This window comes from Triticum aestivum, chromosome 3A, assembly GCF_018294505.1.
Source record: "Triticum aestivum cultivar Chinese Spring chromosome 3A, IWGSC CS RefSeq v2.1, whole genome shotgun sequence".
Taxonomy (NCBI): Eukaryota; Viridiplantae; Streptophyta; class Magnoliopsida; order Poales; family Poaceae; genus Triticum; species Triticum aestivum.
In genome coordinates this window covers 648,430,546-648,444,530 of record NC_057800.1, presented here as the reverse complement: position 1 = coordinate 648,444,530, position 13,985 = coordinate 648,430,546, and positions in this window count along the sequence as shown.

Sequence of the window (13,985 nt, the reverse complement as noted above, 5' to 3'; positions counted from 1 at the left end):
TTACATGTTTTGAAACTGACTTCCGTGGAGTTTCAGGACTTTTGGAGTTGTGCAGAATAAGTCTCTAATATTTGCTCCTTTTCCAGCCCAGAATTTCAGCTGGCATTCTCCCTTTTCATGTAAACCTTGTAAAATAAGAGATAATAAGCATAAGTATTGTGACATAATGTGTAATAACAGTCCATAATGTAATAAATATCGATATAAAAGCATGATGCAAAATGGACGTATCAGTGACTTACTTGTGGTTACTCATATCCTCGTTGTTCTCATCTTGTTTATCCTAAGTTGTTGGTGCACTTAGTGAGCCTAGTATATTTAGGATTTGTGCTTGAAAAGTATCCGCTTAGTTTATTTCCGCATTAGGATATAGTCAAATCCGCAAAAAGATTTTAAAACGCTTATTCACCCCCCTCTAGGCGACATCGTGGTCCTTTCAGAGGTGCATTTGAACGTTGCTGCAAAACAGGTGTTCGAGTTTTGTGGGAAGGAGGTCACCTCAACCCAAGTCTACAACAACCTTAGGAACCGGAGAGCGAGGTGGATCACTATGTCCAAGCTCAGAGACCTGAGCAACGCTTCATGGGATCAGGAGGACTGCTCGATCATTTTGAAGCTAGAGCACTACCAGGGCCACACAATGGTTAACTCACGAACCACCACCAGATGCAGTAGATCTTCTCCTTCGGGATGGCAACCGACAAGCATGCCTTGGGCTCCGGTCAGCCGATCGGTTCTACTATCCTGAGTATCCAGTCAGTTAGGAATTAGAGAACATCGTCCTTGATGGTCGTGACAAGGATGCTGACCACGTTTGTGTGCTTGATATTGTTTTTTTCCTTTTCACCGGTTTTTCTTTGTTTGTTTCTCTGTTTTTACTGATTTTTTTCTCTGGTCTTTCTTTTATTTCATTGTTTTCTTTGGTTTTCTTCATTTCTTGCTTTTTTTTTCTTTTCTTTCCTTTTTTTCATTTGTCTTTGGTTTTGTTGTCTCTTTCTGGTTTTCATTTGTTTTCTTTTTGTTTTCTCTCGGGTTTTCACTATTTTTCTATACAGTTTTTTTGTATATATGTAATACATTTTTTAATAAACATTCAATATTTTTCAAATAGAAGATTAACATTTTCAATACATGGTCAACATTTTTCTATACACATTTCACATTTTTCAAATACTAGATTCACATTTTTAATACATGGTCAACCGTTTTTTCTATACACATTTTACATTTTTTTCGAAATGCTCAAGTGACATTTTTCAAATACCAGGTCTACATCTTTTTAATACATGATCAACATTTCCTCTATACACATTTAACAATTTTTAAATTTTTTTGTGGGGCATTTAACATTTTTTTTCAAATGCATGAGTAACATTTTTTAAATATCAGTTCTACATTATTTTAAAGTTTGGTCAAAAAAATTCTATACACATTTCACATTTTTTCAAATGCTTGGTTAACATTTTTGAAATATATGTTAACATTTTTTAATACATGGTCACATTTTGCCTATAACAATTTAACAATTTTCAAATACTTGTTAAACATTTTTTTGAAATGCTTGGATTTAACTTTTTGAAAGTACATGATCAACCTTTTTCACACACACCGTATATATTTTTTGTACACATGACAACCATTTTTTTATACACATTTAACATTTTGTAAGTACTTGGTTAATTTTAAAAATATAATGTTTTTACATTATATTTATCTAGAATATTTGAAAGTACAAAAAAGTAGAAAAAAGGGAAACCAAAAAACATGAAAAATATAAAAGTAAACGAGGCTGTGGTCCCCCCGCGCCTGGGCCGGCCCATCTAGCGCCTCGAACTCACGAGAAGTGGGATTGGAACTCCGAACGCCAACGTGTGAATGCCCACACACTCCTGGTTTGTTGATTACTAGTGAGGTAAATACACTAGAAGTCAAAGAACTTGCACGCAACATTTAGTTTAGTGCATAAACTTGTAAAATACGTGTTTCTGGTCATCTAACTTGTCCTTTTGTTCATATACGGTGCTTTCTACGGTATCCAGTCGTATCCCTATGCATGCCACATGGAGGGGCCCACTGTCAGTGGCTGTGATGGTGGTAATCCGCATGCACTTTTTTAGATAGCACCCTATTCGAGACTCCTAAGATATATATCAAAGAGTAAAAGTATACATTCTGAACTATGTTTTCTCTTATCTAGATTATTAATTTAAAATTATTTGAATTCAGACAAAATTTTCGTTGATTTGTCCGAATTTTTTCATTACTAAAACCAAAGTTACTTGGACTACTATTATGAAAAAGTTCAGACCTCGGGCTCGAGCATGTACATTCATTCTACACTATATTTTCTTTTATTTAGATTTGATTTGTCCAGAATAATTTATGTACATCCATTCTGCACTGTACGTTCTTTTATCTAGATTTTTAAATTTACATTTATTCGAATTCAAACATAAATTGAGTTTATTTGTCCGAAAACATACGTACATTCATTGTGCACTATATTTCCTTTTATATAAATATTTAAATTTAGAATTATTCAAATTCAAACAATTTTTTTGTTGATTTGTCCAAAAGAATTTACGTATATTCATTCTACATTTTATTTCCTTTATCCAGATTTTATAATTTTAAAAAATCAAATTCAACCAAAATTTTCGTTGGTTTGTCCAAAAGAATTTGCATTCATTCATTCTGCACTATTTTTTGCGGGAATATATATTTAAAGTTAGGTACTATGTGCAAAAAAAGATCTATCTTTGCGTAAAAAAATTAAACATAGCTCACTGCCATTGGAATACATAAATTTTATACTATACAATACGTAACACTTTTATCATTTTTATCTCTATTTATCACTGATAAACTAAAATCAAATCTATCTTACATAGAAAAAACAATATACAAGATAAAATTTGTTTGTGTTACTAAGTGTCGGTGTGGCCTGATGGTTGGCACTTGTACACGATGCCATAGTATCAAACTGGGGCTTTCCCTTTTCAGCAAACCCTTTTGTCCTTTTAATTTATATTTTTTTATGCAGTACGTGTTAAATAGCTTTAACTGTGCATTTTAGCGTCAACTGTTAAATTTTCTTTTTTGAGGAAGCGTCAACTGTTAGTTGGTCTAGTCGCTCTCTACGCTAGGCGGATCGTACTAGCTCATCGGTTTGAATCCCATCATGCGCTGCAGCTTCTTTCATTTTATTTGAGGATTGTTTGTGTAAAAATAAATAGAATGTATGGGTCCTTTCTTAAAAAAAACAGCCTCGGCCACTGATGGTGGCCCTGCCACGTTGGCACTCGTAGGGATACGGTTGGAAGCACCGTATATGCACGAGATGACGAGTTAGATGACCAGAAACACGTATTTTACAAGTTTATGCACTAAACTGAACATTGCGTGCAAGTTCTGTGACTTCTAGTGTATTTACCTCATTACTAGTGGAAACATAGTTGTTTTGACTATTCATTATGTACAAACATTAAATATATATTTCCTCCATACTAAAATAAGTGTCTCAATTTTAGTATAACTTTATACTAAAGTTAGCAGAAAGTTAAGACTTATTTTCAGACGGAGGGAGTACTAGTATTATATAGGCACTATAATTATTTGAATAAAGAAAACAAAAATTTGAAAAAACATTCACAAAAACCACGAATTGAAAGAAATCAAAAATTTTAAAAAGGTTTTTACCAATTAAAAATATTCATGAATTATATAATTTCTTTGAATTTGAAAATAAGATCAGGAAAATTTTAAAACTGTTCATTGATTTTTTTAAAAAAATAATCAATTTTTAAAATAGGTTTATAGGATTTTTTAAAAGATTATAAAATTGAAATAGGTTTATCAAATTTGAAACCAAGGTCTTCGAAATGAAAAAAAGGTTCATCAAATCTGAAAAAAATTCAATTTTTTTCTAAAACAAGTTCATCGATTCTGAACAAAGTTAATCTATTTTAAAAAAAATTCATCAGTTTGAAGAAAAAGTTCACTCATTTAGAGAAAACAAAAGGACAAACCGTTAGAAGAAAAAAGAAAAAAGGAAAAAAAATGATTGAAACTGTTCCAAGAAAAAAGGAAAAAAAAAGAATGAAGAAGAAAAGTACTCCCTTCTTCTCGTAATACAAGAGCGTTTTTGGTACTACACTTGTGTAGAACACGCTCTTATATTATAAAACGGAGGGAGAACACAAAGGTAAGGTGGCTTAGATGGTTAGCGCAGCATTTTGATAGCTAGGAGGTCGTGGTTCGAATCATGTCCATGCATTTACGAAATCCTATTTGACGCATGCTCCGTCAAAGTACTGGTGTTACCCACAGGTAAGCGGCCGAATCGACATGATGGGCCGGCCCCGTTTGCTTCCACAACGTACCTATAACTTCATTCGGTTTTGGAAATGCTATGCAGATTGGATCGGGCGTGCGCTAAGCCGGCGGCGGCGGCGAATTCCATGTACGCGTGGGCGTGGCCCAAGGCGTTGGCAAGGTGTGGCTACGTGCACAGAAAAGCCTAGTCGCAGGAGGCCCATAGGCGTGCAGGAAGCCGCGAGTTGAGCAGCTAGGCGACGTGCGGGAGGTCCGTCCAGGAACATCGTGGATTTGGTGACACGTTGAAGCTACAAGGCAAGTTGAGATTTGTTTGGCGAGTTTTCTCTCCCCAACGGCGATAGCCTAGGGTTTCGACATACTCCGGCGCTGCGGCCGGATCTTACCTTCTTTTCCCCGATCGAACCTGCTGGTGATCCCCTGGACTCGGGCTGATCAAGGGAGGCCCCTCGTGACCTTACCCGGCCTTGGTTATAGTGGTTTCTCCGGCAGATCGATCTAGGGTTTTCGTTGGCGGCGACTAGACTGCTCGGTTCATGGCGTCGGGATCAAGCTCGCAGGGGCGGCATGGCAAGGAGACGATGGAGGAGCTGCTAGCCAAGTTGAATTTGCAGGAGGAGGAAGATGATGATTTTGTGTGGGAGGAGGAGTTGCCGGATCTGGGGGCGCCGGCGAAGTGGCTAGCCATAGCCAGGGTACACACTACAAGGACTTTCAGCCCTAATGCTCTTTATGGGGACATGCGTGCAGCCTGGAATCCAGTGAAAACGGTGGTCTGGAGGAAGGTGAAGGACAACTTGTTCACAGCGCAGTTTGGTTGTCTAGGGGATTGGAATAAGGCCATGCTAGAGGGGCCATGGCTTTTCAGAGACCAAGCAGTGATTTTGGTGGAGTATGATGGGTTCAAAAACCCTGATAGCATCAAGTTGGATAAGTTGGCAGTTTGGGCGCAAATCCATCGTTTACCTGACAACTTTTTGATCGAGCCTGCAGTCAGGGGGATGGCATCGCGAATTGGCGAGGTGGAAGAAGTGCAGCTCAAGCTACCGGCAGGTTTCTTTGGTGAATTTGTCCGGGTGAGGGTGAAAATCGATATCAACGCAAAAATTAAGAGGTTTGTCACTGGAAAGAAGGGGGATGAACGAGTTAGATATCAAGTAAAATACGAGAAATTACCTGTCTTTTGCTTTAACTGTGGTGAATGCGGGCATTGGCACGAGGAGTGTGGTGATGGTGTTCATGATGAGACAAAGTTTGAGTGGGGTGACTTTGTTCTGGCTGACAATATTCGCTTCAGGCAACCTGGCAGAGGTGGTTTTGGTAACCAGAGGGGACGGGGCGGCCCAAGGAATGCAGGAGGAAGAGGTAGGGGGCGAGAGCAGTATAACCCCAATCAAAGTTGGCGCTTCAATGCATATCAGAATGAACCTCGCAGGGAGGCGGGGAGGCAGGATGAAGGAGAGGACAATGCAATGACCACAGAAGTATCGGGGCCAAGCGAGCCCAAGGGTATGATCGAGGAACCGACTGCTGCAACGCTGGGGGTAGTGGTGGCAAGTAACAAGAGGCAATCTTCGGACAAGAACCATCCAGAGACAGTTCAGTCGAGCGATGATGGAGAAGGGGACGTGGTCCTAGTGAGCTCTACAGCTCTTGTAATCTCTGGAAAGCCGGACGGGGTTCCACCGATGCCGCCTGTATATGTGTCTCCAAGGAAAGAGGTGAAGCGACGGAAGAAAGATGTTGGCAATAAAGGAGCCCTGTTTAAGGAGATGTCTGATGCAGGGACACCGAGTATGGTGACAGATGGAGTGGAACGTGGCAAGGACCAGTATGATGGATCGGCGGGCTCCTCCGAGGAGTGCCACCGGATGCAATGAGTTCATTTTGTTGGAACTGTCGCGACGCGGGTAAAGCCGCGACAGTTCGTGAGCTTCGCGACTTTGCGAAGAAATTTACCCCTACCGTGTTGTGTATTGTTGAAACTCAAGTAAAGGGTGCACGTGTAGAAGCTTTAGCTAACACTTTGGGCTATGATAATGCCTATGCGATAGATAGTCAAGGAAGAAGTGGAGGAATAGGGATTTTTTGGAATAATACAATAAATGTTGAGATCTTGGGTGATTCTGTTTATCATATTGATGCAAAGGTGGTAGAGGAAGGGAAAGACCCATGGAGGTTGACATGCGTGTATGGCGAGGCCCAGACACAACTGAGACACCAAACATGGGATCTCCTAAAGGGGTTGGCGTCTTTTAGCAACCTCCCTTGGCTGTGTTTGGGCGATTTTAACGAAGTTTTACGTCCGGATGAACATGAGGGAGCTGCTAATCGGAGTAATGCACAAATACAAGGTTTCCGGGATGCGGTTGACGTTTGCATGTTGATGGACTTGGGCTATCATGGAAGATTTTGGACCTTTGAGAAAAAAGTGACCGGGGGATCCTACACCCGCGTGAGGCTTGACAGAGCGATGGCCACAGCTGATTGGGTGGCGCTTTTCCCTATGGCCAAGGTTACAAACTTAACTTCGGCGTCCTCGGATCATGGACCAATACTCGTACAGTTTGAAGAGGTTTTACCACGCCCTAAACCGAGCTTCCGGTACGAAGTGATGTGGGAGTCACATGAATCATGGCGTGACACTATCAGCTCAGGATGGAGCGAACTGCAAGCGGATCAAGGAGTTGAGGGGATTCGCAGAAAATTGGAGCTTCTGTCAAAGAACCTCTCGGCATGGGAGGATGCAACTTTTGGAAGTGTTAGGAAGGAGATCAAGAAGGCAAAAGCGGAGCTAGAGAGGCTTCGGAATGTTCCGTCTAGGACTGCTCCAAATCACCTTGAGCAAAAGTTGAATGAACGACTGGTTGAGCTCTATCATAGGGAGGAGTTAATGTGGAGACAAAGATCGCGCATACAGTGGCTGACTGCGGGTGATCGCAACACAAATTTTTTTCACATGAGAGCAAATATGCGGCGTAGGAAGAATATGATTCGAGCTCTACACAATGCGCTGGGTATAAGAGTAGAGGACAAGGCTGAGATGAAACAACTTGTGACAGATTTCTATAAAACCTTGTACACGACGGAAGGTGTACAGGGGGTAGATGATGTATTACAACATGTGCCTCGGAAAGTGACACCAGAGATGAATGCTTCGCTTTGCGCTCCTTACACAAATGAGGAAGTAAAGCAGGCCCTGTTTCAGATGTTTCCTACGAAGGCACCGGGGCCAGATGGTTTTCCTGCACACTTCTATCAGCGCCACTGGGACATTTGTGGGGATGAAGTAACTAAAGTGGTGCTTCGGATCGTCCGTGGAGAGGAGACTGCTGCAAGCATTAATGATACGGTACTCGTGTTGATACCCAAGGTACAAAATCCCACTCTACTTACCCAGTTTAGGCCTATCAGCCTTTGCAATGTGATTTATAAAATAGCTTCTAAAGTGGTGTCGAATAGATTGAAGTTGATATTGCCAGATATTATCTCAAAGGAGCAATCAGCCTTTGTTCCCGGGAGGTTGATCACGGATAATATTATTTGTGCGTATGAATGTTTGCACTTCATGAAGAGAAACAGATCCAAGACAAACAACTTTTGTGCACTTAAGCTTGATATGATGAAGGCATATGACAGACTAGAGTGGCCTTATCTAAAGGCAATTATGGTTAAGCTTGGCTTTGCACCAGATTGGATCCATACATTTATGAGCATGATCACTTCTGTTTCATTCTCGGTCTTGTTTAATGGAGAAAGATTAGAGAGCTTCTCACCTTCCAGGGGTATCAGGCAGGGAGATCCTATTTCCCCTTACTTATTCTTGATTGCAGCAGAGGGCCTTTCATGCCTTTTAAAACACAGTTCTCAGTCATTAGTGCTCGGTGGCATAAAGGTGGCGCCCACGGCTCCGGTAGTGAACCACCTTTTGTTTGCAGATGACAGCCTGTTGCTTTTGAAGCCTAGTGTCCAGGGGGCAAATGAGGTTTCAAACCTACTTGATGCATATTGCTTGGCTTCGGGCCAAAGGGTAAACTATGATAAATCGTCCATATTTTTCAGTAAGGGATGCCCGGAGACCCTTAGGGTGGAGATAAAGAATATACTTAATGTGCAGAATGAGTCTTTGAGTGAAAAGTATTTGGGTCTGCCGACCGATGTTGGACAGTCCAAAAATGGCACCTTCAAATATTTACGAGACAGAGTTTGGGAAAGGATAAAGGGATGGATGGAGAAACTTTTATCAGTGGCAGGAAAGGAGGTTCTCATAAAATCTGTGGCTCAAGCTTTACCAGTTTTTTCGATGTCTTGCTTCAGATTACCTCGAGGCCTTTGTGGAAGCATTACGTCACTCATTCATCAATTTTGGTGGGGGAGCAAGAGAGGCAAGAGGAAACCATGTTGGGTAGCTTGGGATTTGATGACCCGACCGAAAAGTTTGGGAGGACTTGGCTTTCGGGATATAGAAATCTTCAACTTGGCACTTTTGTCTCGGCAAATTTGGAGATTATTGAATGATCCCTCCTCTCTTAGTGCACAAATCCTTAAAGCATCATATTTTCCACAATGTACAGTCCTTGAAGCTCAACTAGGTCCACATCCTTCTCAGGTGTGGCGATCTATACTTGATGGGAGAGATATTATCACCCAAGGAGCTATCCGGCGTATTGGTGATGGAACTACCACGAACATATGGCAACATAGTTGGCTCCCAAGGGACGGAATGATGAAGCCGGTGGCCTCCTTAGTTGCTGACCCACCGCAACTGGTTTCTGATCTGATCGACCACACTAGAGCTGCGTGGCGAGAGGACTTGCTTAGACAGGTGTTCATACCCATTGATGTGGAGGCGATCTTGCAAATACCGCTCTGTACACGGCGTGTGGACGATTTTTGGGCATGGAATGATGATCCAAGGGGGCGTTTTTCTGTACGGTCAGCTTATAAGATGATTGTCAAGATCAAGATTGGGCGCGAGGCATGGCTGGAGGAAAGGGAGGATCCTTCCAACTCTGAACATGAGATGAGGGGGTGGAACTCGCTATGGAACATGTCAGTGCCACCGAAACTGCGCTTTTTCACTTGGCGATTGGCGCAACACTCACTCCCTACGGGAGATGTCCTAAACCATCGTCATATGGCCACTACGAGTGCTTGCTCCCTATGCGGAGGGCAGGATAGCTGGCGGCATTCTTTGCTGGAGTGTAATGTGTCTAGGTGTGTGTGGGCACTTTCAGAAGCCGAGATGGTCGAGCACATGTGGGCAACCTCAGAACCTGACGCACGGCTGTGGCTCTTTGCCATGAATGACTCTCTTTCACCGGAGCAATTTCAGTTGATGATTGTTACTTTATGGGCGATTTGGAGTGCAAGACGGAAAGCTATACATGAGGATATATACCAGACTCCGTTTGCCACTGACAACTTCATCAAAGCTTACTTATCAGACATAGAGTTTTTGAAGAAGAAGAAGGAGGAAGCACATGGGATAGCAGTACCACGACCCCGTACGTGGATTCCACCACCACCAGATTACTACAAACTCAATGTGGACGCGGCCGTGTCACGCCCAGCTACGTTTGGCGCAGTTGGTGTGGTTTGCAGGGATGAGAGAGGTTTGTTCATGGGAGCGTCAGCTCTCGTTTTCAGAGGACTGCACAACCCCCAAGTGCTAGAAGCACTAGCTGTTCGGGAGGCATTAGCACTTTCAGAAGATCTCTATATCAATCATTTACTTGTTGCCTCCGATTGCAAGGTGGTGGTAGATGCAATCAGACAGGGAAGCTCAGCAGAATTTGGAGCCATTGTCGAGGAAATCAAGACTAGAGCAACTACCTTTATTTCATGTTCGTTTACTCATGAGTATAGGACCTCCAATACGGAGGCCCATAATCTCGCAAAGCATGCATTATATTTAGGGTTTGGCCGACACACTTGGCTAGGACAACCCGGCGATCTTCTTTTTGTACCTATGAACATTATGATTCAGTAATAAAGCTTTGTGACATTCTCAAAAAAAAAAATTCGGTTTTGGAAACTTACAGAAGGTTTTCTGTTTCTTTTTTCTTTTTGGTTATCATGTTTCTGTTTTTGTTTCTTTTTATTTTCGTTTTTTTCTTTCATTAATGTTTTAGGTTTTGAAGTTCATTTTATTTTCATAAAAATGTTCATTTTTTTAAAGTTCGTCCTTTTAAGGAATAATAAAACGGTTCAGGAAACGAGCAAGATGGGCTGGCCCAAATGTTCGCAGCGGGAAGCGGGGGGTGCGCGCGCGGTTGCTACCTTGCGACCCGCGCGCCAAATATGAATTCCGCAGAGGCGCCCGTCGGTCGACTGCTTGCTCCGCGCCTGCGCCTATGACCCGTGTGACTCGAGCACGCCGGCTGTGTCCACATGGGCCGACGTAGTGACGCACTGCTGTGGTCGAGGATGTCCGAACTCAATGCATGCGCCATGGTTTTGCTGTGCTCGACTTTGTTGCTTGCTGTACACTGTAGTAGTGTTGATTACTCTCGCATGCATAGACCGCTGAACGCATGCTTTGGCTCGATTGATGTTGCATGGCGTGCTCCTGTGACGTGTGATCGTACATGGGGAAGTGTAAATCTCAGCATGATGTTAATTTAAATCATCCCTATCCGCATCCCGGATGAAACCCTATCAACTCCACTCCACTCTGCCCCAAACTCCTTTCCGGTGATATTCGGCCATCTCCAGCGTGGCGTGCAGGGATCCAACTTCGAGATTTCCTGATCCGTCGACTAAGACCTCGTCCCATACGGGGACGAGGCGGGGATGGTCGTCTGCATGGCTCTGTGCCGCTCCCAAGAGGAGACCGCCTGACCGCGACCAGACTCGATCCGGTGGGAATCCATTGCATCGGCGCAAATGACACATGGATCCCTCGGTGCTGTTGGCTCGAGGCGCGTGACCGTGGCCTCGCCGGACGCGTTGACCACCATCTAACGCCACGACTCTGGGGTGCAACGCAAACCCTTCGATGGCGCTTCGTCCCCGCGGCGTCGGGCTCCGAGTCAGTGGCCCACACTAGCATGCCTCATGGCCCGACCATTGCGGACGCACGACGTGCTCGCTACGCAAGGCAGAGGATGCGAGAGGCTGCGACAACCCTTGAGGCCGAGGCCGCGGAGGCAGAGTCGCATGCCGCCTTGGACGAGGAAGCCCTCCGTGCCCGCATCGTCGAGAAGCGGCAAAGGAGGATGACGTGTGCCCTCACAAGGGGGCAAAACCGAGAAGTCCATGTCGTGGCCGGACTGCACCCAAAAGAAGAGGAGGAAAGCAGTGAAGGGTCAGATAGCTCCAGCAATGAGAAGATCCGCTTCTACTTCCACTACAAAGACGGCAAGGATAATGAAAAGGGCAAGTGCAGCCGTGGATGAGCTTTCTCTGTTGTTTTAGTATGTAGAACATGTTTGTTAGTCTGATGGCACGTATGATGTAGTGGAGCATGCCAGTTTTTTGTAGTCCAATGGCATGAATGATGAAGTAGCTGGACCTTATGTGTGGGATCAAGATGTGCTTACGTGAGTTAAAGTTTATGTTGCATGTGATTGTATGGATTTAAGGATTTAATAATAAGGTACTCGACTATGGATGCAGACATTTAGGGGGGCGGATTAGCTACGTCGGATGTAGATGCTATAAGGTAGTAAGGCAGCCCTCTGTTATGAGGTGTGATACGACGTATTAGTGATGGAAGGCCAACAAACATCTTAACACATCCCAAAGGACTCGAACATGAAGAGGGTTGTTTCATTATCAGCTAATTCTCCGAAACTAGTTAGTGACCTTATTGATCGCACAACCGCTATGTGAAAAGATAATTATATCTCAGCCACATTTCTCCCAATGGACGTAGAAGCTATTATCGGCATTCCTCTATGATTTTGGGCATGGAACTATGATACAAAGGGTACTTTCTCAGTCAGGTCAGCCAATTGTATGATTATATCTACAAAACTTCATCATTAGAAGTATGTTGAGATCAATGCTGGTGGGTCAAACCTGTAAGTGGAGAAGAATGCATGGACAAATATGGAGAATTAATGTACCTTCAAAGCTTAGGGTTTTTCTTTGGAGGTTAGCTCGGCAATCTTTGCCTAGAGCGGATGTTTTGGAGGATCATAATATGGCAACATGAAATTGTTGTGTGCTTTGTGGTGGAACCGATTTATGAAGGCACTCGTTGATTGAATGCTAATGTTGAGGTGTGTTTGGACCCCCTGCACAACAAATTAATGGTGGAATAGATGGTCGCCAACATAGAACTGAGCGCTAAACATTGGCTTTTTGCCATAACTGAGTCATTCCCACATGACGAGTTCACAAAGTTGACGGCTACTCTATGGACGAGCTGGTATCCAAGGAGAAAAGCAATTCATGAGTATATTTTTGAGCACTTGATGATTGGCTTAATCAATTTGTATATATCAGAGTTGAACGGGTTGCCAAGTTCAACAGTTCATGTAAACATCCTTGATATGGACTGGTGTCTAGGATCTTTCTATGAGAGGTGATAAATATGATTTTTGAGGATTTGACCCTCATGACCCGGCTATCAATCGTACATGGAGAACCGTAAATGACTAGTATCCACATCAATCGCTGAACAAACTCCATGATGTTATCGATCAAGCCAACGAGCGATCGGCATATCCACGAAAGGATTTTCTTGCAAGCAAATCGAATAACTGAAAGATAATAATAGTAAAAAAATTCTAAAATTACGAATATGGTAGTTGGATTAAAATCTCACAAGACCAAATATTTAAGGTTTTAATAGGATGTCTTGACCATGTCTTGACAATGTCTTGACGGTCGCACTTACCGCTACAAGCGAAGACAGATGAAATTAACATTAGCTTTTTTAAAAAAAGAAGGATTACCCCCGGCCTCTGCATCCGAAAGATGCATGCAGCCATATTATTAAAAAAGTTCGTCGAAAACAAAGTCTGGTATCTGAAGTACAACTCACATCAGGAGCACAAAAAAGGATAAAAAAAAAGCAAAGCCACAACCGGCTAGATGCAGTGGACATCAAGGACCTATCCTATTATGCGACTGCCATCCAAACCGGTTGAATATAGCTCGTGCTACCATCTCTCATTGGTTGCACCCAGTATCCAAATGCCCCCTGGAGCAGTGGCAGAGGACTCCGGTGGGCAAGGTGTGGCATCCACCACACCTTGATTTGGTCCAGTTTTCCTTTTATACCTACGCGTATATACGTGCTCTCTCGACTAGCTACACAGCCTAGGCTAGGGGTGTTGGGGAACGTAGCAGAAATTTAAAATTTTCTACGCATCACCAAGATCAATCTATGGAGTAATCTAGCAACGAGGGGAAGGAGAGTGCATCTACATACCCTTGTAGATCGCTAAGCGGAAGCGTTCAAGTGAACGGGGTTGATGGAGTCGTACTCGTCATGATCTAAATCACCGATGATCCTAGTGCCGAACGGACGACACCTCCGTGTTCAACACACGTACAGACCGGTGACGTCTCCTACACCTTGATCCAGCAAGGGGAGAAGGAGAGGTTGGGGAAGACTCCATCCAGCAGCAGCACGACGGTGTGGTGGTGGTGGAGGAGCGTGGTACTCCAGCAGGGCTTCGCCAAGCACCGCAAGA